At 43.3% G+C, this 27,446-nt stretch overlaps 1 protein-coding gene across 2 annotated transcripts in view; it reads right to left on the bottom strand.

The window, feature by feature from the left end:
- LOC139227849 (receptor-type tyrosine-protein phosphatase R-like) overlaps positions 1 to 27,446 on the bottom strand; it is a 101,870-nt gene that overhangs the window by 65,936 nt on the left and 8,488 nt on the right. The window lies entirely within an intron of this gene.

Here is a 27,446-nt window from a genome sequence, read left to right on the forward strand (position 1 = left end):
ACAGTTCAATTGTTTATGACCCCAAATGCCCAGCTAACTCTTTCTTTCCCCCTTCCCAATTGTTGTATATTTAATTCGTGATGATGTTGCATTTAGCATTATTAGAAAATGACATTTAAGGCTATCCTACAGCTTTAGCCGGTGAGTAAGGTCCCAGATTTGATCCTTGGTCTGTGTTGAATTAACAGATCATAACCAGTGTGGAAATAGAAATGCTACAATTAATATTCAAATCCCTGAATTCAGGAGGCGAAAATTACCCAGGATTCCTGCTCCTGATCAGCATCCACTAGAAGCCTGTTGACACTCACTGTCAACACTCTCACATGAATTGTGGCCACTTAAATGAGTTAGTGGAGGACAAGTGTCACCCATGAAGAGGGCTACATTTTCCATTCATTGACTTTGACGCTAAATTTAACCCCCTTCTCAGCTATTAGCCAACAATTTTAGAAAGCGAGGGGAGAAAATTGGCAAAGAATTTATTTTACACCAGCACATCACTGCCCCCCACCCCACCCACACACCCTCAATCCTCCACTACATTAGGACAGAATCCAGATACATATTCACCTCTTACACTGGCATGGGTCACCTCCATGTATCCACTTTACTGCTCAGCTTGGCAATGTCAGCACATAATATAGGCACAAACCCAAACCTCCAGCATCAATTTAAATGTAATACAATAGCAAAACATTTGTTTTAAGAAAGTGGCAAAAGAAAGGTGAATACTCTGGTCCAACTATAATGCAGGCTGTTCATCCTCACCCTTCAAACCATACTATATGGAATTGTTCATTGTTTACATTTTGCAATACAATTAGAACAATCACAAATTTTCTTGTATCTATCACTGTCTGTCTTTTCATCCTCTCTCTCTTTTTCTCTCTCCTCCCTCTCTCTCCCATCACCATCCACTTGTATCGAGCTCACATTCCATTACTCTCACTCTTATCTCACATATGTGTCTCTATCTGTCTGTGCGTGACTCTCCCTTTCTTATGTTCCGTTTCACTCTTTTGTGTTTGAATCTGTCTGTATCTCTTGTACCCTGTCTGTATATCTTCTTTCTTTTTCTCTCTTTCTCTCCTTCTTTCTTTCTTTCTCTCTCTCTCTTTGTTTTATCATTTGAAATTGCATTACTTCCAGACTCACTTACTTGTATTTGCAAACTCCATTATTTGCCTTTGCCGTCATTGTACTAAGAAAGAAAAAAGAATCCTCTATCTGATGAATGTGCACTAATTCAATTGCAGCCACTACTCTAATATATAAACAGCAGCTGCTGCTCCCATTTCTTGTCTTGTACTATTTAAGGCAAAATAAAACTAAAGATCAAATCGTTAGTGTCCAACAAGGCAGCTTCATCAAGTCTAGCAAAATTTTTAATACTTGTGGAGAAAATATTATCCTATTTTCAGTTCTCACATCATAAATCAACTTTAACTTTGATTCTTGCCAAAAAGCTATTTATTAACATTCTTTTCACTTGAAAATCTGCCACAAGTACATTCAATAGAATAAATTGTGACCAGCTCGTAATGTAATACACATTACTCTTTGTGATGTGACCACAAATCTCTTGTGACTTTGTTACTGAAGAATTATGTGGTGAGCCTCAACTGTGGAGGTACTGATTCAATCATGTGGATGTCTGTATGTACTTATTGCACAGGGGGACCATTAAGGTGCCACCTACAGATCTTTTTCCCACTCGTATGTACAAATTTGTGAACATTCACCCCAACTAATCCTGCTAGTCTTCCAGTTTTGGCAAAGAAATATAAATAGAAATACATGTGTCACATCCTCAAAGCACTTCACACAATGTGTGACTTTTTGCGATGCAATGATGAATTGGCAAATACAGCAGCATCTCTGTATCAACAAGGCCTCACAAATTGCATTGACATGTATGACCAGTTAATCGTATCTTTGATGTATTGTTTGAGCGAGGAATATTTACCAGGATAGTGGTTCTTTTTTGAAGTAATGCTTTGGGATCATTTTTATGGTCATCATCATCATCATCATCATAGGCAGTCCCTCAGAATTGAGGAAGACTTGCTTCCACTCTAAAAATGAGTCCTTAAGTGGCTGAACAGTCCAATACAAGAACCACAGTCCCTATCGCAGGTGGGACAGATAGTCGTTGAGGGAACGGGTGGGTGGGACAGGTTTGCCGCAGGCTCTTTCCGCTGCCTGCGCTTGATTTCTGCATGTTCTCGGCGATGAGAGTCGAGGTGCTCAGCGCCCTCCCGGATGCACTTCCTCCACTTAGGGCGATCTTTGTCCAGGGACCCCCAGGTGTCGGTGGGGATGTTGCACTTAATCAGGAAGGCTTTGAGGGTGTCCTTGCTGCCAGCAGCACAAATCAGAAAATCGTGAGCACCGCACTCCCGGATTTTCAATAAAAAATGTCAGTGGTTTGGCTTCCTGCTGGCAGCACATGTCCATTAAATGACCCTTTTAAAGTCCACCTGAATGGGCAGAGAGATGGTACTCCATTTCATGTCCCATCCAGAAGATGGCATCTTTGACAATGCAGCCGGTACTGCATGGGCATGTCAACTTAGACTATGAATCAATTTATGTCGGTCTCTCAGCCTGGATCAGAGGATTGTCGATTTGAGTGCTGCCAATTGAATCGCGGTGACACACTTTATGCTTCTGATAAAAGACATTGGTGCAGAAATTGCGGTCAGAGGCTTCCCGAGGGCAGAAGCCTCTGAGCTGAAAAAACTCCACGAACCTACCTGATGGTCCGGGAGGTTCAGCAACTTGGGGTCCTGGGCCTCGATGTGAAAGCCTGCGTCGAGTCCCATGTATTTCAGGAACGCAAGTGTTTTGCAAGCATCCCTGGGATCACGTGGGCCGGCTCAACCAATCAAAGTAGGAGTATTCCCATTAATACTTGTGATGAGTTCCGTATGTACGGATTCACCATAAGTATAAGAACATAAGAAATAGGAGCAGGAGTAGGCCATACAGCCCCTCGAGCCTGCTCCGCCTTTTAATATGATCATGGCTGATCTGATCATGGACTCAGGTCCACTTCCCTGTCCGCTCCCCATATCCCCTTAATGGTTAAGAAGCTGTGTTAAATTTATTCAATGTCCCGGCTTCTACAGCTCTCTGAAACAGCGAATTCCACAGATTTACAACCCTCTGAGCGAAGAAATTCCTCCTCATCTCAGTTTTAAATGGATGGCCCCTTATTCTAAGATTATTCCCCCTAGTTCTAGTTTCCCCCATCAATGGAAACATCCTCTCTGCATCCACCTTGTCAAGCCCCCTCATAATCTTATACGTTTCAATAAGATTACCTTTCATTCTTCTGAATTCCAATGAGTAGAGGACGAACCTCCTCATCCTTTCCTCATAAGTCAACCCCCTCAAATCCAGAATCAACCTAGTGAACCTTCTTTGAACTGCCTCCAAAGCAAGTATATCCTTTCGTAAATATGGAAACCAAAACTGTATGCACCAATACCCTATATAACTGTCGCAAGACTTCCCTGCTTTTATACTCCATCCTCTTTGCAATAAAGGCCAAGATTCCATTGGCCTTCCTGATCACTTGCTGTATCTGCATACTAACCTTTTGTGTTTCATGCACAAGTACCCCCAGGTCCTACTGTAGTGCAGCATTTTGCAATTTTTCTCCATTTAAATAATAACTTGCTCTTTGATTTTTTTCTGCCAAAGTGCATGACCTCACACTTTCCAACATTATACTCCAAGTGCCAAATTTTTGCCTACTCACTTGGGAATCTATGCAGGGAGGCAGAGGGAAGTAAAAAGGGGGCAGAAGCAAAAGGTAGGAAGGAGAAAAACAAGAATGGAGGGCAGAGAAATCAAGGGCAAAAATCAAAAAGGGCCATATTACAACATAATTCTAAAAGGACAAACAGTGTTAAAAAAAGCCTGAAGGCTGAGTCTCAATGCGAGGAGCATTCGTAATAAGTTGGATGAATTGACTGCGCAGATAGCTGTTAACGGATATGATGTAATTGGGATTACATAGAAACATAGAAACAAAGAAAATAGGTGCGGGAGTAGGCCATTCGGCCCTTCGAACCTGCACCGCCATTCAATGAGTTCATGGCTGAACATGCAACTTCAGTACCCCATTCCTGCTTTCTCGCCATACCCCTTGATCCCCCTAGTAGTAAGGACTACATCTAACTCCTTTTTGAATATATTTAGTGAATTGGCCTCAACAACTTTCTGTGGTAGAGAATTTCACAGGTTCACCACTCTCTGGGTGAAGAAGTTTCTCCTCATCTCGGTCCTAAATGGCTTACCCCTTATCCTTAGACTGTGACCCCTGGTTCTGGACTTCCCCAACATTGGGAACATTCTTCCTGCATCTAACCTGTCTAAACCAGTCAGAAATTTTAAACGCTTCTATGAGATCCCCTCTCATTCTTCTGAACTCTAGTGAATACAAGCCCAGTTGATCCAGTCTTTCTTGATATGTCAGTCCCGCCATCCCAGGAATCAGTCTGGTGAACCTTCGCTGCACTCCCTCAATAGCAAGAATGTCCTTCCTCAGATTAGGAGACCAAAACTGCACACAATACTCCAGGTGTGGCCTCACCAAGGCCCTACACAACTGTAGTAACACCTCCCTGCCCCTGTACTCAAATCCCCTCGCTATGAAGCCAACATGCCATTTGCTTTCTTAACCGTCTGCTGAACCTGCATGCCAACCTTCAATGACTGATGTACCATGACACCCAGGTCATGTTGCACCTCCCCTTTACCTAATCTGCCACCATTCAGATAATAGTCTGTCTCTCTGTTTTTACCACCAAAGTGGATAGCCTCACATTTATCCACATTATATTTCATCTGCCATGCATTTGCCCACTCACCTAACCTATCCAAGTCACTCTGCAGCCTCATAGCATCCTCCACGCAGCTCACACTGCCGCCCAACTTAGTGTCAACCGCAAATTTGGAGATACTACATTTAATCCCCTCGTCCAAATCATTAATGTACAATGTAAACAGCTTGCGGTACCCCACTAGTCACTGCCTGCCATTCTGAAAAGTACCCATTTACTCCTACTCTTTGCTTCCTGTCTGACAACCAGTTTTCAAATCAACGTCAGCACACTACCCCCAATCCCATGTGCTTTACTTTGCACATTAATCTTTTGTGTGGGACCTTGTCGAAAGCCTTCTGAAAGTCCAAATACACCACATCAATTGGTTCCCCCTTGTCCACTTTACTGGAAACATCCTCAAAAAATTCCAGAAGATTTGTCAAGCATGATTTCCCTTTCACAAATCCATGCTGACTTGGACCTATCATGTCACCTCTTTCCAAATGCGCTGCTATGGCATCCTTAATAATTGATTCCATCATTTTACCCACTACCGATGTCAGGCTGACCAATCTATAATTCCCTGTTTTCTCTCTCCCTCCTTTTTTAAAAAGTGGGGTTACATTGGCTACCCTCCACTCCATAGACAGCTCCAAGGTAACCAAGGCTGGGAACTCAACATCCAGGGATATTCAATATTCTGGAAGGACAGACAGGAAGGAAAAGGAGGTGGGGTAGCTTTACTGGTTAAAGAGGAGATTAACGGAATAGTAAGGAAGGACATTAGCGTGGATAAGTGGAATCTATATGGTAGAGCTGCAAAACACCAAAGGGCAAAAAACGTTGGTGGGAGTTGTGTACAGACCACCAAACAGTAGTAAGGAGGTTGGGGATGGCATCAAACAGGAAATTAGGGACACATGCAATAAGGGTACAGCAGTTATCATGGGTGACTTTAATCTACATATTGATTGGGCTAACCAAACTGGTAGCAATACTGTGGAGGAAGATTTCCTGGAGTGCACAAGGGATGGTTTTCTCGACCAATATATCGAGGAACCAACTAGAGAGCAGGCCATCCTCGACTGGGTCTTGGGTAACGAAAGAAGATTAATTAGCAATCTGGTCGTGCGGGGCACATTGGGGAAGAGTGACCATAATATGGTAGGATTCTTCATTAAGATGGAGAGTGACACAGTTAATTCAGAGATTAGGGTCCTGAATTTAAAGAAAGGAAACTTCGAAGATATGAGACGTGAATTGGCTAGGATAGACTGGAGAATGATGCTTAAAGGGTTGATGGTGGATAGGCAACAGCAGACATTTAAATATCACATGGATGAATTACAACAATCCCTGTGTGGCATAAGAATAAAAAGGGAAGGTGGCTCAACCGTGGCTAACAAGGGAAATTAGGGAAAGTGTTAAATCGAAGGAAGAGGCATATAAATTGGCCAGAAAAAGCAGCAAACCTGAGGAGTGGGAGAAATTTAGAATTCAGCAGAGGAGGACTAAGGGTTTAATTAGGAGGGGGAAAATAGAGTATGAGAGTAAGCTTGCACGGAACATAAAAACTGACTGCAAAAGCTTCTATAGATATGTGAAGAGAAAAAGATTAGTGAAGACTAATTTAGGTCCCTTGCAGTCAGAATCAGGTGAATTCATAATGGGGAACAAGGAAATGGCAGACCAATTGAACAAATATTTTGGTTTTGTCTTCACTAAGGAAGACATGAAAAACCTCCCGAAAATACCAGGGGACCGAGGGTCTAGTGAGAAGGGGGAACTGAGGGAAATCCTTATTAGTCAGGAAATGGTGTTAGGGAAATTGAAGGGACTGAAGGCTGATAAATCCCCAGGGCTTGATATTCTGCATCCCAGAGTATTTAAGGAAGTGGCCCTAGAAATAGTAGATGCATTGGTGGTCATTTTCCAACATTCCATGGACTCTGGTTCAGTTCTTATGGATTGGAGAGTAGCTAATGTAACCCCACTTTTTAAAAAAGGAGAGGGAAAACAGGGAATTATAGACCGGTTAGCCTGACATCAGTGGTGGGTAAAATGCTGGAATCAATTATTAAAGATGAAATAGCAACGCATTTGGAAAGCAGTGACAGGATCGGTGCAAGTCAGCATGGTTTTATGAAAGGGAAATCATGCTTGACAAATCATCTAGAATTTTTAGAGGATGTAACTAGTAGTGTGGATAAGGAAGAACCAGTGGATGTGGTGTATTTGGACTTTCAAAAGGCTTTTGACAAGATCCCATACAAGAGATTTGTGTGCAAAATTAAGGCACATGGTATTGGGGGTAATGTACTGACATAGATAGAGAACTGGTTGGCAGACAGGAAGCAAAGAATGGGAATAAACGGGTCCTTTTCAGAATGGCAGGCACTAACTAGTGGGATGCCGCAGGGTTCAGTGCTGGGACCCCAGCTATTTACAATATACATTAATGATTTAGACGAAGGAATTGAATGTAATATCTCCAAGTTTGCAGATGACACTAAGCTGGGCGGCAGCTCGAGCTGCAAGGAGGATGCTAGGAGGCTGCAGGGGCACATGGACATGTTAGGTGAATGGGCAAATGCATGGCAGATGCGGTATAATGAGGATAAGTGTGAGGTTATCCACTTTGGTGGCAAAAACAGGAAGGCAGATTATTATCTGAATGGTGACAGGTTAGTAAAAGGGGAAGTGCAACGAGACCTGGGTATCATGGTACATCATCATTGAAGGTAGGCATGCAGGTACAGCAGGCAGTAAAGAAAGCAAATGGCATATGCTGGCCTTCATAGCAAGGGAATTTGTATATAGGATCAGGGAGGTCTTACTTCAGTTGTACAGGGCCTTGGTGAGACCACACCTGGAGTATTGTGTGCAGTTTTGGTCTCCTAATCTGAGGAAGGACATTCTTGCTATTGAGGGAGTGCAACGAAGGTTCACCAGGCTGATTCTTGGGATGGCAAGACTGACATATGAAGCAAGACTGGATCGACTAGGCTTATATTCACTGGAATTTAGAAGAATGAGAGGGGATCTCATCGAAACATATAAAATTCTGACGGTATTGGACAGGTTAGATGCAGGAAGAATGTTCCCAATGTTGGCGAAGTCCAGACCCAGGGGTCACAGTCAAAGGATAAGGGGTAAGCCATTTAGGACTGAGATGAGGAGAAACATCTTCACTCAGAGAATTGTGAACCTGTGGAATTCTCTACCACAAAAAATTGTTAAGGCCAGTTCGTTAGATATATTCAAAAGAGAGTTAGATGTGGCCCTTACGGCTAAAGGGATCAAGGGATATGGAGAGAAAGCAGGAATGGGGTACTGAGGTGAATGATCAGCCATGATCATATTGAATGGTGGTGCAGGCTCGAAGGGCCGAATGGCCTACTCCTGCACCTATTTTCTATGTTTCTATGTTTCACTTCGTCCATCTATGTTCTTTTGCAGATTTTGTGTGTCCTCCTCACACATTGCTTTTCCTCCCATCTTTGTATTATCAGCAAACTTGGCTATATTACACTCACTCCCTTCTTCCAAGTCGTTAATATATCATTGATTGTGAATGGGAATCAGCCCAAAAATACACAAATACTTAAAATAAATTTAAAAAAACATCTCATATTTAAATTTAATGAAAATGGAATTTAATTAATTATTTCAAACGAAAATGTAATTTAAAAAAAAAGACATACTTTTAAGGGTCTAAAATAAACATACCTTATTTCACAGATTTTTAAATGTTAAAATTATTTTAAAAAAATGATTGTTCTGCCTTTTAAAAGTCTTACACTGATAAAAACAAGCCTTACGCCTGCTTTTATCAGCCGTAAGAATTTTACGGGCATTCGCTGGGCAGAAGTTGGGCAAATAGCCCAACTCTCCACCAGTGAATGCCCGTTTCTGACAGATACGTACAGATTCTTGACAGATCGCAGGTTTCGGCACCTGGGCAGTGCATACCTGAACCCGGAACGTGTGAGGCCCCTACAGGCACGTGCGCACCTTGTACCAATGTGTCCTCTATCATAACCATACCAAATGAAACCCATGAGTCTGGATTGTATATTCGAGGAAAATCTGAAATCCATCTTTACTTAGACTGAACCAACTGTGTCACGTCTTAGCTAAATCACATAGCATTGTGTACAAGAGCTTGTTGGTACGAGGGCTGAGCATCAGGAAATGCGAGGTCAGTTTTGCAGCATTTGAACTTTATTCTGTTACAATAACACATCTTAGTGCTTTTGTTGACAAATACATTTTAATGTTGAATTTCTTCAGAACCAGTTGCACACTTTTATAAGCAACTAATATTATTCTCTCTATGTTTTATCATTACCGTCTTGCTTGCACAAGACATAAAGATAAGCTATCAAATAAATTACATCATTTTTTAAATGCATATCTTTCCCTCAGACGTATCATTGGTAGAATGGCACGTTCCCATTGGAATTGTTGCATATCCCACCTGTGCTCCTGTGTGAGGGAGCATGGTTGAGAGGCATAGTCCCCCATATGATTTCTTGGCTTGCTTCACTGAAAGGACAGACCCAAGATTGTCAACACTCTTCTGAATATCAAGAAAAATAATCGAGGGCCCTTAAACTGCATGATGTTGTCTATTAATTCAATCAAAACAGTCACTGGCCAAATATCTAATTATGTAGACACTTACCACTTACTAAAAATGTCAAGCAACTACAAAGTTGTGAATACCTTTTCCAGCTAAAGTAAATTGTTCCTGTATTTATGTGCATCAGCTCCATTGTCTGTTGGTGTAATATCTCACTGAAAATGCTCATTAGAGTTTTCTTGGTACCTGTGCTGCAATAGAACATTTTGTAAGATGATAGGGAAATGTTGTCAGAAAATTTTGTGCAATAACAAGATTAGCCCGGATGTGCCGAGTCATGTGCTCACTAACTACAGACCCAAACCTGGCTTTGTGGTGATTAAGTTTGTGCTATGCCCTGATATGTGTGGGTGGCCTGACTGATGTCTGCTATTAGCTCTCGAAATTGTGGCGGTTGGAGTTGAGGTGTTTGAATATAAAAGTTGCGTTCACTGATATTTTATGTCTTAAGTGCAACATTTTTAACATGATAGATAACATGAGGAAGTAATTCTTAACATGTGGGACACTATTGGATATAGCTCTGCTAAAGTGTCAGCCGTGATTCAGTGGTAGCACACTTGCCTCTGAGTCAGAAGGTTGTGGGTTCAAGTCCCACACCAAGGACTTGAGCACATAAATCTAGGCTAACAGTCCAGTGCAGTGTTAAGGGAGTGCTGCACTGTTGGAGGTGCCGTCTTTCAGATGAGAAGTTAAACTGAGGCCCTGTTTCCTTCACCTAATGGTTTCTCTGCTCTAGATTGTGTTATATATGCAACTGAGTAAAAACAGATTGAAATGGTTGTCCCTACCTAGACAACAATTTCTTTAGCCAAATGGACCAAGGTGCGACTCTGGCTGTGTCCATGGAGATGTTCTCTGCAGGTTTACCTCAGCAATAAATGCTAAAGGTGAAAAATTCCATTGAAATTCATCATGAAATTACCCCAAGTACAGTGAAGATATTGGGGCCAAGTTTCGGCCTGAGTTGCTCCTATTTTTTTGGAGCAACTGGTGTAGAATGGAGTATCTTAGAAATTTGAATTCTCGGCATTTAGTTTGCTCCAGTTCTAGTCAGTGAGAACAGTTTCACTTTGGAACAGAATTTTTTTTTCAAAAGCGGGCGTGTCTGGCCACTTACGCCTGTTTTCAAAGTTTAGGCAATGAAAACTTACTCCATTCTAAGTTAGTTTGGAGTAAGTGAAGATTTTTGTACATTCAAAAAAACCTTGTCTACACTTTAGAAAATCAGGCGTAGGTTACAAATTAGGCGTAGGGAATGGGGGGGGGGCGGTTTAAAGGGACGTTTACAAACATTAAACACTTCAGTTTTACAAATAAAGAGCCATCATCAATAATAAATGATAAATACATCAATAAATCAAAAAAAAATTAATAAAAAATATTTTTTTAAAAATCAATAAATAAAACATTTTCTACTTACCGACTGCAGCACCAGGAGTCCTCCAACAGCGTGCTGGGATGCCCCGCTCAGTGTGTCTCTGTCAGTGTCTCTATCTGTGTGTGTGTGTCTCTCACTGTCTGTCTGTCAGTGTCTGTGTTTCTGACAGCGAGGGGAGGGGGAGAGGAGGGGCGAGGAGAAGTTGGGGGGAGAAGGGGGGAGAAGGAGAGAGGAGGGAGGGAGAGAGGGAGAGAGGAAAGGAGAGAGGAGGGAGAGAGGAGGGAGGGAGGGAAGGAAGGAGAGAGGGGGAGGGGGAAGGGAAGGAGAGAGGGGGAGGGGAAAGGGGAGAGGGGTGGGAAAAGGAGAGAGGGGGGGGTGGGGGAAGGGTGGAAAGGAGAGAAGGAGGCTGAACGGCCGGGCCCAAGACTTCGGGCTGGATTTACAGATAGGTGATGTCGGGTCTCGGGGGGGTTGCGGAGGTCCGTGGGGGGGGGGGAAAGAGAGTCGTGGAGGTCCGGGGGATGTGGGGGAGGGGAATCGTGGAGGTCGTGGGGGGCGGGGGGAGAGGGGGTGGAGAGCGCGGGGAGCGCGGGGGTCGGGTCGGGTCGGGTGGGAGGAGCCTTATCCACGCAGCCCCAGTGAGGCCATTCGGCCAGGACTAGTGGTTGCGTGCTTCGGACCCCTCCCACAGTTTTGGGCGCCTGGAGCTACTGCACATGCGCGCCCACTGTAGCGCGCATGTGCAGAGGTCCCGGCACTGTTTTCAACACAGGGACCTGGCTCCGCCCCCCACAGCTCATGCTGCGCCGCGCCCAGTTCCAGAGGACCTGCAGGGAGCCGGAGAATAGGTAAGTTTTTTTTTTAGGCGCACTTTGTGGCGCGAAAAACGGGCATCCAGGTCCGGGCTGCGCCGTTTTAGGCGCGGCTCGAAACTTGGGCCCATTATTATGGTTAATGCAAACCATTCAAATATATCAATTGATTATATTCTTTCTGGAAGTAAATTAAGCTTGATATTTTCAAAATTTAAAATGTTGCCCTGTTAATTGTATCATCATCACAGGCGGTCCCTCTAAATTGAGGAAGACTTGCTTCCACTCGAAAAGTGAATTCTTAGGTGACTGTACAGTCCAATACGGGAATTACAGTCTCTGTCACAGGTGGGACAGACAGTCGTTGAAGGAAAGGGTGGGTGAGTTTGGTTTGCCACACGCTCCTTCCATTGCCTCCGCTTTGTTTCTGCATGCTCTAGGCGACAAGACTCGAGGTGCTCAGCACCCTCCCAAATGCACTTCCTCCACTTAGGGCGGTCTTTGGCCAGGGACTCCCAGGTGTCAGTGGGGATGTTGCATTTTATCAAGGAGGCTTTGAGGGTGTCCTTGAAATGTTTCCTCTGCCCACCTTGAGCTCGCTTGCCGTGTAGGAGTTCCGAGTAGAGCGCTTGCTTTGGGAGTCTTGTGTCAGGCATGCAAACAATGTGGCCCGCCCAACGGAGCAGGTCGAGTGTGTTCAGTGCTTCGATGCTGTATGCCCAATACCCAAATATTAAACATATGTGAACTGTAATGGAATCATGCTCTACAATATTAGTAACAAATGTGTTAACACATTTACATTTTGTCTGATATTTTAATAAAAGGGTCAATCCATTTATTTTAAATGGACTAATCATGTGCTACGAATTATTGCACAGCAGAATTTAAACCCATTCAGTGGTTCTGGAAGTGTTCAGATCGGTGCATTTTGTCACATACGTGCCTTCCAGAAATGCACACTGACTTGCAGTCATTGGTTCCCAACTGATAGCCACATAAAAGCAAAGCTAAATATAATGTTACAATAACTAGGGGTAGAAATTCATTAGCTTAACACCGCTGGAAAGGGTCGGTACATGGGCTGCTAAAGGGGTTCGGAGCCGCGAGCACCGGCATTTGCACCGATCGGCACATTCAGTGTGCTGTTGCCGATGGCACTGACCAGTACCGCCCGGGAGGTCGAGCCGGTGTGCAACGCCCCCGGTTTTGGCATCGCAATGATTTTTGTTTGGCGCTGACCCTGTAGCGCCCCGTAACGCGCCTTAGTGGGACCGCCTGAAAAAACAGGTGGTCTGAGCTGTGCCGGAGGATGTGGGGGAAGGAATGAATATATGAGGCAAGTGTGATTGTTTTTATTTTCTTTATTTTTGCGGTTTATGTTTATGTGGGGTGAGCAAAGTATTGGGAATGTTTTTTGTGCTCTTTTTATTTACCAGGGAAGCCTCTCATCGGGTGCTCCGAGGCCAGCTCTTTAGCTTGGAATTTTCAGTTGCTCAGCCGGCCTAGCGCTTAAGAGCGGTGTGGAACGCCTCCCTTAGCGCTCCACTCCACACTCAGGGCCCAGTTGTTGAATTTTGTAGCTGCAGATGCAAACCATTTCCCAGTGCAAACTTTACCGTCCTGCTGCACTAATTAGCCTCAAACTGAATTTCCACCCCAAAGTCTTCATCTTTTATGTTCTTGTGTTCTTAAAGATTTGAGCTACATGGGATCCAGAACCAAGGCTTTTTAATCTTTGCTCCTTATCTGATTCAATATTAATATCACTGGAGATATTAAATCTTAAATGCCCAAGCCTCCTGTTGAATAAAAGGCAGCATTCTATCTCTGAGATGTAGGTTTGATTCCAGTCCAGGGATCAAAGACCCTCTCGTTCTCTTGACTGCGAAAGAATTCTATATTATTGATCGGTCACTGTGAAGGCCACAAAAAAGACCACTAATAAATATCAATTTTAAAAGATCTACTGCAAAGAGGGATGCACTGCATAGTGTTGCACTGATTTATATAGATCAGGAAAGGCCTAGTTTTGATTCCTAGTTTGTGCTGAGTTGGCTAACCTTCACTGGTTAAACTTGCTGAATCATCAGAAGCATATCTTTACATTTAAGCATCTTTCTGACTCTCTATAGTAAACTGAATTTAAAACTTTTAGCAGTTTTGTGCTGCCTTTATTTGCCTAGATATGATGTTTCTAAGTGATTCTAATGGAAGAAATTAAAAGGGTGATTACTTGAGCTGTTTAAGATACACTTTCTGATCTATTACTGTTTGCTACATTACAATTGTAATGATACTTCAAAAGTACTTCATTGGTTGTAAAGCGCTTTGGGACATTCTGAGGTCGTGAAAGGCACTACACAAATGCAAGGCTTTTTTCATAACATGTACAGCCACTTATTCACAGTGGAACCTTTTATCACAAACCATTTTTTACTCCTGGTTCAGTGCTGCTGGGACCACTGCTTTTGTGTGTGACTGCCAAATGAGCTGACCTTGATTGAGTGATCAATGCTTATTATAGGGCACTGAGCACATTGGTACTAATTATCCTCAGTCCTGTATAATGCAGGGCTCAGAAACCTCAGATCACATTATTGACTCCAGTATCTCCATTGTAGTTTGCAAATAGACCACAGCTTCAATATGTTAAACCCTTGATAAAATCATATAATTATACTTGCCAAGCACACAATTAAACCTGGGCCAATTTCAAATTGATCCACCCGGCGGCAGTAGCGGCCTTAAAATTGTATTGTTGCACTCACTACTGCATTCCCGCTCCAAACCAGTCTGCCGCTATTTTGCCCAGGGCTTTTGCACAGGCGGCCCAGGCACCCGCCTGAAACTCGCTATGGCTGAGCCAGGAAAAATTCTATGAAATATAATTCCCATTTCTGGACAACTGCAGAGGCTGGTTCAGCACTTCAACAACACTCAGCACAGAGCTTTTTCCTTTAAACGTCTGGAGCAAACTGTACCCCATCAGGTCCTCAAACCTTGGGTGGCAAAATCAAACACACCGGTGCACAGTGATACTTCTGGAATAAATCTTCAGTGTTACCTACACTCAATAAAGCTTACTCACACTCACAATGTGCTATGTACGCTTTGAATGTAATCTATTAAATAAGCAGAACGTTATCCATTGATGTCTATTGAACCTGTTCTGCTAAAATTCGGAACAGTACTCAGGAATATCATTAGCAGATGAGTACATTGCATTATCACGCTTGCAGCTGTTTAACTGCATCTTTTAACTCAGCAGGTAAGTTTAACAGCTTGTTATTTACTTGGTCCTTAATTCTAGACAATGTCAAGCAGTATTAAACTGTTTTATTTGAACAAATACTGTATACTGTAAAACTGGTCTATAAGTCACATGCTCATGGATGTGTTAATGATACATATGCCTGGTGGTTTTCACAGGAACCTCTGAAGATGGTAATACCACTGAAGAGACAATAGTCACTGCTGCATGAGGTGCTGGTAGCTATGTTTACTGGCTGCTGACAGGCTGAGTGACTCAGCCTACTCATACAGTCAGTAGAGCAGCGTTTTCACTCACTGGGAAAGAAATGTGAAATCTGCCCTACAATATGAATTAAACAAATTCCTTAACCCAGATCCCTCAGACATAATGAGCACTTGTGGTAGTGCATTCCTTATTCTAACACCACTCAGTGCAAAAATAATTCTTTTAACCTGCTCCTTTATGTTTCTTCACATTTGTACTACACTGCATTTTATGTTTATTTCCCTAGTCTTTGTTACCTCTAGATTAGAATATTTTAATGGTCTCCTGGCCGGTCTGCCACCTTGCACCCTCTGTAAACTTGAGCTTATCCAAAACTCTGCTGCCATATCCTAACTTGCATCAAGTCCAATTCATTTTTCATCACTGTGCTCACCTACTTACATTGGCTCTCCGTCTAGCAACACCTCGATTTAAAAATTCTGATCCTTGTTTACAAATCCCTCCATCACCTCGCCCCTCCCTATCTCTGTAACCTCCTTCAATCCTACAACCCGAGATCTCTGCGCTCCACCAATTCTGGCCTCTTGCACATCGCCAATTTTAATCACCCCACCATTGGCGGCCATGCCTTCAGCTGCCTAAGCTCTAAGCTCTGGAATTCCCTCCCTAAACCTCTCTGCCTCTCTACCTCTCTCTCCTCCTTTAAGACGCTCCTTAAAACCAACTTCACTTGTCATAATATCTCCTTAGTGTCAGCTGTGTCTCAGTGGGTAGCACCCTCGCTTCTGAGTCAGAAGGTTGTGGGTCCGGGGACTTGAGCACATAAACCTAGGCTGACACTCCGGTGCGAGTGCTGCACTGTCGGAGTTGCCATCTTTCAGATGTGGTGTTAAATCGAGCCCCGTCTGCTCTCTCACGATTCGCACTATTTCGAAGAAGAGCAGGGGAGTTCTCCCTGGTGTCCTGGCCTATAAATCTCTCGTAATCAACATCTCTAAAACAGATGATCTGGTCATTATCACATTGCTGTTTGTGGGAGCTTGCTGTGCACAAATTGGCTGCGTGTCTCCCACATTACAACAGTGACTACTCCAAAGGTACCTCATTGGCTGTAAAGTGATTTGAGGCGTCCGGTGCTCATGACAGGCGCTATAGAAAAGCAAGGCTTTCTTTTTTCTTTCTTACGTGGCTCAGTGTCAAATTTTGTTTGATAGCACTCCAATGAAGCACTTTAGGACAGTTTACTCCATATACATGCAAATTGTTGTAGTCCAGGTAAGTGTTTACAGAACTTATGGAAAATCTTCTTGTAGTTGACTAAAAGGTACACTGAGATTTGTTGATTTTTCCGATGGAAGTGAAATAAATACAAAGAAGGCAAAACAACGGGACTGTTCTATCGTTCATGTGCAGAAGTCAAAGGTCTCAGCACATCTGGAGCAGTATTTGTCTGTGTTGCACAAGCCAGAGGCCCAGTGTTCACAGCACCAGCAACTGAAACATATTTTGGAGAAATCTCTACCGCCCACGCTTGGCACTGGTCAGGTCTGGGCAGCAGCCCACAGTGGAGATGTAACTGTTGCAGGAACTAGAAAAATAAATACATCACATGTTTATCGGGAATGAGGCTAAACAAAACTGGAACCTGCTGACTGACTTCTGGATTGGTAAAAGAGGTGAGTAAAATAATTTTATGGGGGTGGGGAGCGAGGAGATAAAGGAGTGATTTTAAATTAAGTGTGGCAGCTTAGATCAAATGAGTGTCTGATTGTTAAGACAGGTCAATATGAAGAAAGTATTATTAACCACTTTGATTCTAAATGCCTAGATTAATTCATTTATATATATATTTCTGATTATTAAAGATGGCATTATTTATGTATATCTGCAAGGAGTTTGGCTTGTATGGTATTAATATAAGCTTTAAGATCAAGAATATTTGGGTAAAAGTACAAAACAATTAAAAGGAAAAAATTGAAAAGAAAATGTATCTTTTCAATTTAGGAAAATATATATTGAGTCACATAGACCAAATATTCAAGTTTGTTTTTGTGGAAACTCAAACAATGAATGATGAAAAAAAATAAACTGGGAACATGCTGACATTTCTTGAGACCCTGGATTGGAGTGAATTGGTTCAGTACAACAGTATCTAACACAGTCAGGACTAAATTCTTCTGTCGCTTTGCAAAACATAAACCTGTTTTTCATTTTAGATAACAAGAATAATAATAATCAGTAAAATGTTAACTCTTAATGTTACAGGGGGAAAAGAAAACAAAATATTTCATGTTGAATATGGTACTTGAGTAAACCTAATGAAGTCTGAAGTTTGTCAAATTTATTGAAGAATGAATGCAAAATATACTTCGGCAATCAAAATACAGTCTGTTCCAATTAAACATTTCTTAACATTTGGCTGCCATTGTAATTGTATTTGATGGTTATTATACCTCAGCTTCTGATCTCCGAATGTAAAGCACAGTTGCCATACCTGAATTATACTGCCTGCTCACCTCACCATGCTCATCAATAAAAGGACACTGTCCATGCCTTGTTAGGCATATGTACGGAGCTTTGCTCCTCAAGTGACTAATTTTTATGTTCTGAGAAAGTAGAGATCAGTATTGTTTCTCTCGTAATATTAGAAATGGCCAAAAGTACTTATCTCAAGTTCCCAGGGCATCTCTCCCTCTTTACAAACTCTCTGAGATCACCTTGGTCATTTATGGCTTCTCACTGGAGTAGACTTATTTTAGCCAAGTGCAAAGCTCAAGTAATGATGACAATGCCAAGATGATTCACAGAGGTGGAAAGAAAAATTGGACACTGAGCCAGAAACAATAGTAGGAGGGATGAGCAAAAGCTTGGTCAAAGAGGCGGGCATTATGAAGGGCTTTTAAGGAGGAGTTGGAGGTGCAGAGGTGGAGGGGTTTAGGGATGGAATTCAAGCGTGTGGGTCCTAGGTGGCTGAAGATATAATGCAAATTGTAGGGTAATGCACAAGAGGTTGCAGAGGTGTAGAGAGCTTGGTGGGGAGGGATTGTAGTGCTGGAGGCAGTTCCAAATGTTGGGTGTGCTGAGGCCATGGAGGGAGTTAAAGATGAATATGGAAGCTTTGGGGAACTGGGAACCAATTTAGTTGAGCGAGGATAGAGGTGATGGGCCAGTGCGAGTTTGTGCAAAATAGTATATAGGCAGCAGAGTTTTGGATGAGCTGTTGTTTACACAGAGTGTAGGTATTCGAGGTTGGCTAGCAAGGCATTGGAAGAATGAAATCTGGAGGTAACTAAGACATGAAATAAGGGTTTCAGTGGTAGAGGAATTGAAGTGAGGTTGGAGGACAAATGTTACTGGGGTGGAAATAGGCAGTGATGGATATGGGTTTGTGAGCTCAGCTCGGGGTCAAATTGGACATCGTTAAAGAACAGTCTGGTTCAGCCTGAGACAATGGCCAGGGAGGAAGATGGAATCTGAGTAAAGGCAATGGAGTTTGTGGTAGTGCCCCAAGGCAATGACTTCAGTCAGCCTGAGATTTAACTAGAGGAGATTGTGGCTCATCCAAGACTGGAACAAACAATCTGACAGCACAGAGCTAGTGGAGGGGTCCAGGGAGTTTGTAAAGAGGAAGAGATGGATATCATTAGTTTACATGAGGAAACTGACCCCATATCTGCAGATGATATTACCCAAGGGCAGCATATAGATCAGGATGAAGAGAGGCTCAAGGATAGGTGATTCCCAAGTTTATAGTTCGTAGGTGGGAAGAGAAGCCATTGCTGGAGATGCTGTGGTTGTGATCCAATAGGTAAGTGTGGAATAAATCAATGAGGGGAATCCCACTAAGCCTGAAAATGGAGGATGATGAAGTTGACCATGTCAAGGGCTACAGAAAGATTGAGGAAAATGAGGAAGAATAATGCACCAGTCACACAGAATGTCATTCATGACTTTGGTTAAGGCTGTTTTGGTGCTGTGGGAGATGCAGAAACCTGATTGAAGGGATTCAGTAGTTTAATGGAAATATGGTCAAGAAAGCAGAAGGTGAGTCAATATGAGATCATAGTGAGCATGGGGGTTGGTGTAAGAAAAACAAGAGGACATGGGGCCAGTGCATGGAGCCAGGGGAGATTTGGTTTGGTGGACAAAGGGGAGTTGGGAAGCAGAAGAAACAGCTGAATGGTCTCTGTCTTCAGGAAGAAATCCATCAGCTACTTGACTAGTTAACGGTGATGGTGGAGGGGATATGAGGAAGAGGTTTAAGGAGACCATTAGTACTGGAGAAAAGGCGGCGGATTATTGTTGCTGTCCAGGATGAACCTAGACAAAACAAGCCCATCCAATAAACAACTGCTGCAACAATGCACTTCATGGCAAAGATCAAGCAGCAGCCAACCTCTTTCTGGATGGAGAGCAGGATGGGTCAGGTGCATCTTGGTGCACGAGTCAACATTCTCAGCAATCACTCTGAGGAAGTGAACGTATCGGCTGCAACTGCTGGGCAAAGTCCTAGAAGCTCCACGAAGATGTGCTGTGTCTGATCAATTCATGCCAGAATTCCAAACTTTGGAGAACGTTTTGCACTGAATGGTAGTATATGTTTGTTAAGTGAATATACATGTGAAGTTCATTTACCTCTATTGTGTGTAAGTCATTTTCTATTAAAATTAGTGTATGTGGCTAAAGTGGTATTTCTGTAGCCACACCTGTGGCTAGCCAGCAATTTCAATTGGATAACACTGCCTAACTTCACAGTCAAGGGGCTGGATGGGTATTCGAGATGGGGGTGGCGGGTGGACTGATGTAGAAGCTTGCCACTTAACTTACACCTTATGGTGCCCAATCACGACTGGCATTCATACCGTTGCGGAAAAATCCTTTGTTCAGACTGGAGGGTAAATTTTACAAATCTGCACACCTGGCACAGAACGTTCTCCATAATCGTATTAGGCGGGAAATGCTGTCGGCCCACTGACCCTTGCACTCACGTTCCTGATAAGTGTTCCTAGTGTGTGAAGCTCTATACCAGGAGATGAAATTCTTAACCTGAGGGGTGAGCTTATTGAAACTTATAAGATAATGAGGGGGCTCATCAAGGTGGATGAAGAGAGGATATTTCCACTCATAGGGGAAACTAAAACTCGGGGACATAGTCTCAGAATAAGGGGCCACCCATTTAAAACTGAAATGAGGCAAAATTTCTTCTCGCTGAGGGTTGTAAATCTATGGAATTCTCTGCCCTAGAGAGCTGTGGAGGCTGGGTGTTCGAATATATTTAAGATGGAGATAGACAGATTTTTGAGCAATAAGGAAGTAAAGGGTTATGGGGAACGGGCAGGGAAGTGGAGCTGAGTCCATGATCAGATCAGCCATGATCTTATTGAATGGCGGAGCAGGCTTGATGGGCCAAATGGCCTAATCCTGCTCCTACTTCTTATGTTCTTATGTTTAGTAACAAGAGTCAACATTGGGAGAGGATTGTAATGGCCTGTAAACTTTAATTAAAAGGAAGTCCCCATAAAGCCAGATGACAGTTACCCTGAGATATTCCTTCTGTGGTTCCAATTTCATGACTTCACTATTGGAGGTCAATGGTGCCTACTCTGAATTACTGCCACTCTCACAGCAGTACATGTCTAAAGATTCCACTGCCCTCTGCTATATACAGCTGATGTCAAAATTGACTCTTAAATTGTAAGTGATTTTATAATTATGATTTATAGTATCACTGTGTTGTATTTCAGCATCGTTATCTGTTCCAGGTAAATTAGTCCCCTAGCTCAACTCTACTCCACCTATAAATGTATCTGATGTGTTGGAAGCTAACAATAATGGGATTTTCCATTTGAACATGATCTGAAGTTAGATTAAGCCATTTCTGGCATGGTCTGGCTAGCACTGGTATCTATCTGTGCCATACACAGCTACATATCACCCTTCACTGAAGGAGAAACCACTTCCATCTGTAGAATGGACAATGGTGACCATAACAACTACAAAGGTTAAAGTCAAATATATTCTTGTGGGTTTTTTCAGTGATCTCAGACATTTTCTGCTTTAAAGATTACATCTGTATTGCAGCTAGCACTTCCAAAACAAGAGACATTTTGCGAATCCCAACTGCAAACAAACCTCTCAGAATATCAACCAGCATTCAGCCCTGGCCAGTTCCATTCTGCAGGTGACCTTTCCATAGTCCCATTGGCCTAGAGTCCCAGGGTGTTGCTATTGATCAGTGCTTACAGTAAAACACAACAACTAATATAGTTTATGTTGCATCCACCACATAATGGCACTCAGAGTATACATTTCAAAACACTATTTTGTAATAGAGAATCTAGCATTCCTTTTCAAACTCCACATCATAGTAATTTCCCTTAAGTGGTGATCTGATATCTTTTGCTGTTTGACCGGTTAATAAATTGTGTTTGATGAAATGCTGTATTGTTATTTCATAGCTTTTGAAAACCCATACTTTTAAAATGAACACATCCATTACATTATCTAGTAGGTGTTTACCCAAAGGAGGCGTAGATATAAATGTAACCATTGCTAACTATTGGAACCTTCGGGTGAACTGAAACACGACTTGGAAAGGAAGAGTAACAATGGTAAATACCACAGCCAGTCAGACGGTAGTTTTTTTCTAGCACATCTCGAGACACCCTAAAATTGAAGCTATCTTGCATCATTTGAATCTGCGATAAATCCTTTACTGTTCATGTATACTTCCAATACTCAGATTCAAGGTCAAATAAAATAATATTTCAGAAGGGAGGATGACTCTTCAAACTTAGTGCTGTCTTTGACCTTTCACCTAGGTTTTTTATGCAGAAAAGGCTCAACTTGTTAAGGAATATCTGCCGTAATTTGTGGCCCCTATGGGCATGTATGAGGTGCGGACGCGCTCATAGGGGCTGCACAAGTTCCGGGTTTAGGCGTGCACTGCACATGCGCTAAAACCTGGAACTTGCAATCTGTCAAGAATTCTCTTGACTGATCACACGCATCCCCAGGAGAAGGGCCTCCGTGGGCAGAGAATTCAGCTATTTGCCCACCTTCTGCCCAGCGAATGCCCATGAAATCCTTATGCCTGGTAAAAGCAGGTTTTACACCTGCTTTTACCAGTGTAAGAGTTTTATAAAACTGAAAAATAACATTTGTACATTAAAAACTCTATGCAATAAGGTAAATGTATTTTTAGTCCCATTAAAACATGTAAATTTATTTTTCAAAAAATTTAATTTTGGTTTTAAATATGCCATTTTAATTAATTTTAAAACATGTGATGGTGTTTTACTTATTTGATGTGTAGAGGCATTTTCTTTGCAATCCCCATTCATACTTACGGGAGTTCCGTATATATGGAATCCCCATAAGCATGAATGGGGATTCCCTTCTTTGATGGGTTAGGCTGGCCACCTGATCCCATGGGCACTTGCGAACCACATGCACCCCTGGGATACGTGGGCCTCTACGCAGACCTATGCATAGAGGCCCAGGAGCGCAACTGTCTGAACCTCCGAGACCAGCAGGTAAGTTTGTATATTTTTTGTGGGTTAGAGGCATCCGCTCACAGGAAATTCAGCCCCAATGTGCAGCTGAGCCAAACAGAGCAGAAAGGCCCCAGATTTGATCTGTGCTGGCCTTGGTGATCTGAGCTGGAGTGGTGGTTGGGCAATTTAATTAGTCGCAGGACCTCAGTTTCAGGAGGGAGTAATGAAACAGGGTTCCCATGCCTAATACTCTGTTGGAAGTAGGTGCATGTGGACGGAATCAGGCTCGGCTGCGATATTCTACTTTGCCAAATTTCCTGTTGAAGACACTCACTGTCAAGGTTCAGACAGGGCTGAGGGACTTCAGTAATGTGGTGAGACTAGAGAAGCTGGGATTGTTCTCCTGAGAGCAGAGAAGGTTAAGGGGATATTTAATAGAGATGTTCATAATTATGAAGGGTTTTAATAAAGTAAATAAAGAGACATTGTTTCCATTGGCAGATGGGTCAGGGACCAGAGGACACAGATTTAAGATTGGAAAACGAACCAGAGGGAGGGGAGGAGAAATGACTTCTTCCACAGTAAGTTGTTACGATCTGGAATGCACTGCCTCAAAGCGTGGTGGAAGCAAATTGAATAGTAACTTTCAAAAGGGAATTGAAGATGATTGAAAATGAAAAATTTGCAGGGGTATGGAGAAAGAGCAGAGTAGTGGGACGAATCAGATAGCTCTTTCAAAGAGCCGACATAGACATGATAAATGACCTCCTTCTGTGCTATCTGATTCTATACTTGGTGACGCAGGGTAACTGGTGCCTGTGCAACCATATCCCAGCAGGGTGTTAACACTTTCATGGGGGAGTGAGAGGCACACAGCCTCCTCAAAAGATTTCAGTGACCAACCCGCCTACTGAAAGCAGATTGGTCGCACGCCCTCCTGACTCTCCTCCATTAAAATTGGAAGTGGCCAGGTTGGAGGTGGGTTTGACATTTTTACTTTGCACTCACCCCACTCCACCCAATCTTGGGGGTTAACATGAGCTCAAAGCATTTGTTTAAAAAGAGAAATTTGCTACTATTGCATAAGAACACGAGATCATTGTTTTTGGATCAAACCACTGGAACATCCTTGTGCAGACAATGACTTTATAACATCTTGCATAACCAAAGTGCTTCTCATGTATAGAAAAAAGACGATAGTGTTTTACAAAGCAAAGGACAAGAATGGATGCTGAACAAAAAGGAAAAGTGAAAAATAGAAATCATTGAGCCAAAAGCACAGTCAAAAAGGAAGGATTTTAGGAGACTTAATAGCAGAGAAGGAGATGGTAAGGTAGAAAGGTTTGGAAACAGTGCTCCAGAAGACAGGATCGTAATGGCTGCTCCTGTTGGGGGGGCCAAATATTCGGCGTAGGCCACGGTTGGAGAAGTAGCGAGTACAGTGGAAAATAAGCTGAGGTAAGGCAGGATGAAGCTTTGAATGATTTGAAAGTAAGGCCAAGTTTCTTAAAGTCAATTTGTTACAGAGTGGGGAGATGATGGGGCAGAGCAAAGACAGTGGTGATTGGAGCGAGGGACTTTGTGTAGATCAGAACAGGGGCTGCAGCATTCTGAATGAGGGTGGAGGCCGGCTAGTAGACTATTTGCGGAAATTCTAGGTCACAAATCTGTGGATTACATCCTGGTCTGTGGAGTGAGATAACGGTGGCGGCAGTTGACATTGGGAAGCTGGTAAAAAGTAGTCTTTGTAACTGAACCGTTGTGGGGGAAGGAACTTCTGCAGACGATTGAGCATTACATCGAAGTTGCACACCTCCGTACTTAGCCTCAGGCGGTGGTAACGAGGGAGCTTAATGACGTTGAGGCCAAAGAATTGTAGGTGCCGGTGATGTCAATGAAAAGGCTTTGGTTTTGCTGACTTTAAGCTGTCGGAAAATTTGACTCATATGCGCCTTAATCTCAACCAGGCAATTGTAGAGTGTAGCAATATCCTTGGGATCAATGTAGGAGGCCGGCAGATAAAGCTGCGCGTCATCAGCATACGAGTGGAAGCTGGCATCATGCTTCTGGGTGATATTACTGAGCAGCAGCATAAAATGATGAAGATGAAAAGACCAGGGATTCAGGGTAAAACATCTTTCCCACAGCGTTACAGTACTTTAAGTGATGCTTTTGACTAAATCTGTCAAATATAACATTCAATGACTAATGGTGTGTTGTCTTTTAATATTGCTAATTTTCCGAGAAGTCATGAGATAAATAGAAGCACTTAAGATTTTCTGACTATGGGTCACTTCATGGGATAAGCACTATGAGCTGGGGGTGGGCGGGTAACAAACACATGCACTTACCTTTACAGTCCATTATCTTCCTCACTGCCGCCAGCATGGCTGGACTGCTCTGGTTTCCCAGGTGGTCATTGCAAAGCGCGATTCCAGGCGAACGGGTCGGGTTCGAGTCAACACTCGGACGGGGTCACAACGAGAGGCGTTGCGCACTAGGCGCAGCTCTGCCCGGCGGTGCTGCTCAGTGCCGCCACAAAGCCCGACCCGAGGCTCGCGACAGGACGCGGGAGACCTCGCTGCTCCATTTCACACTGCTCCGGGGCAAGACCCGAAGCGCAAAGGAACGGAAAATCCAGCCCCAAAGGTTTAAATTTAAAACCAATTGAAAGCGCTTCAATAATGTATTTTGGGGGTAAGTTTAACCTAACACGCCTGGCGGAAAACTGACGGGATTGGGTCAAATGCCAGTTTTACACCCCATCTGATTTAATGGAGAGTAAAATCGTGTAGGGTGCAAGGCCTGATCCCATCAGCTTCCTGGAAGGTGCATTAGGTTAAATACATTCCCTTTGTGTGAGCACCAGAAGCAATCTAATGTTGTTGCCATACAAAAATGAAGATTCAAAATTAATGAGCAGTAGCAGCTGGAACTCTTCACTGATGAAATAACTCTGTAGACATCATGGCCTGGATGTCCTTTTATTGTTGCCTTTCTGCTGTAAGTGCACGGTGGAGGATTTCTGGCCTCTGGAAGGCCTACATGTCCCCCATGACCCCCATCCCATTTATTTTCCTGTGGCTGGTTAATTATATATTCAGGACAGGCTTTCAGTGCAAGTCGCGCTCCTCTGTGGAAACCTCCCTCAGAGTCTGAGGGAAATTAAGTGCTGCTGCAGCATATTCTTTGTTGCAGCTCCTTAAGAGACAGGCCAACAGCTGGAAATAATTGAACAGAGTCCCCTACTGCTAAAAGATATTGTATGGGGCAGGGGTCAGATGAAGAGGAGCATTTGCCCCCCACAGACATGTGTAATCGGGGTGTAAAGCCAATGCCCGGTGTAAAAGATCGAAGAGCTTGGCCACAAGTGGGCGGTGCACATAAGTACATTATACCCGAGTTATACTCAAGTTATACCTGAGTTACTTGCCATAGAGGGAGTGCAACAAAGGTTCACCAGATTGTCCTACGAGGAGAAATTGAGTAGAATAGGCCTATATTCTCTGAGTTTAGAAGAATGAGAGGTGATCTCATGGAAGCATACAAAATTCTTACAGGACTTGAAAGGGTATACGCAGGGAGCATCTATTCTCACCCCTTCCCCTCCCTCTCAGAACCACAACAGGGTTCCCTTTGTCCTCACCAATCTCCATGTTCAACGGATCATCCTCCGCCATTTCCGCCACATCCAGCATGATCCCACCACCAATCACATCTTCCCCTCCCCTCCCCTCTCAGCATTCCGAAGGGTCTGCTCCCTCCGCGACACCCTGGTCCATTCCACATTCACCCCCAGCACCCCCTCCCCTTCCCATGCAAGTTCAGGGGATGCAACACCTGCCTTTTTGCCTCCTCCCTTCCCACTGTACAGGGCCCCAAATACTCCTTCCAGGTGAAACAGTGATTTACTTGCACCTCTTTCAATTTAGTATATTGTATTTGCTGCTCATGATGTGGTCTGCTCTACATTGGGGAGACCAAGCATAGATTGGGTGACTGCTTTGCTGAACACTTCCGTTCAGTCCGTAACTGTGACCCTTAGCTTCTGGTCATCTGTCACTTTAATTTTCCGCTCCACTCCTACTCTGACACTTCTGTCCTCGGTCTCCTACACTGTTCCAATGAAGCTCACGCAAGCTCAAGGAACAGCACCCTCATCCTTTGTTTAGGCACTTTACAGCCTTCTGGACTCAACGTCGAGTTCAACAATTTCAGAGCATAACCTCTGGCCATCTTTGGCTCCCTTTCTCACCCCCATCTTATGTTTGTTTTCTCTCTTTGTCTCTAATGGCAGCTGGTCATTACCCCGCCATTCACACCCTATCCAGATTAACCTTTTTCTAACTTCTGTCATTACCATTTAAATTCGGCCCATCATTCCTTTGTCTCTCTAATCTCTCCTGCCTTCCACCCAATCACAGACCTTCCCTTTTGTTCTTTCTTCCCCTCCCCCTTTCAGTGCTTAAGAATGTGCTCTTTTCGAACATTCAGCAGTTCTGACAAAGGGTCGTCGACCCGAAACGTTAACTTTGTTTTTCTCTCCACAGATGCTGCCTGACCCACTGAGATTTCCAGCATTCTCTGTTTTTATTTCAGGTTCCAGCATCCACAGTATTTTGCTTTTGTATTAGATGCAGAGAGGATGTTTCCTCTGTCTGGGGAGTCTAGAACCAGGGGTCACTGTCTCAGAATAAAGGGTCAGCAATTTAGGACTGAGCTGAGGAGAAACTTCTTCATTCAGAGGGTGGTGAATCTTTGGAATTCTCTGCCCCAGAGGGCTGTGGAGGCTC

The sequence above is a fragment of the Pristiophorus japonicus genome, chromosome 17, assembly GCF_044704955.1.
Source record: "Pristiophorus japonicus isolate sPriJap1 chromosome 17, sPriJap1.hap1, whole genome shotgun sequence".
NCBI classification, from domain to species: domain Eukaryota; kingdom Metazoa; phylum Chordata; class Chondrichthyes; family Pristiophoridae; genus Pristiophorus; species Pristiophorus japonicus.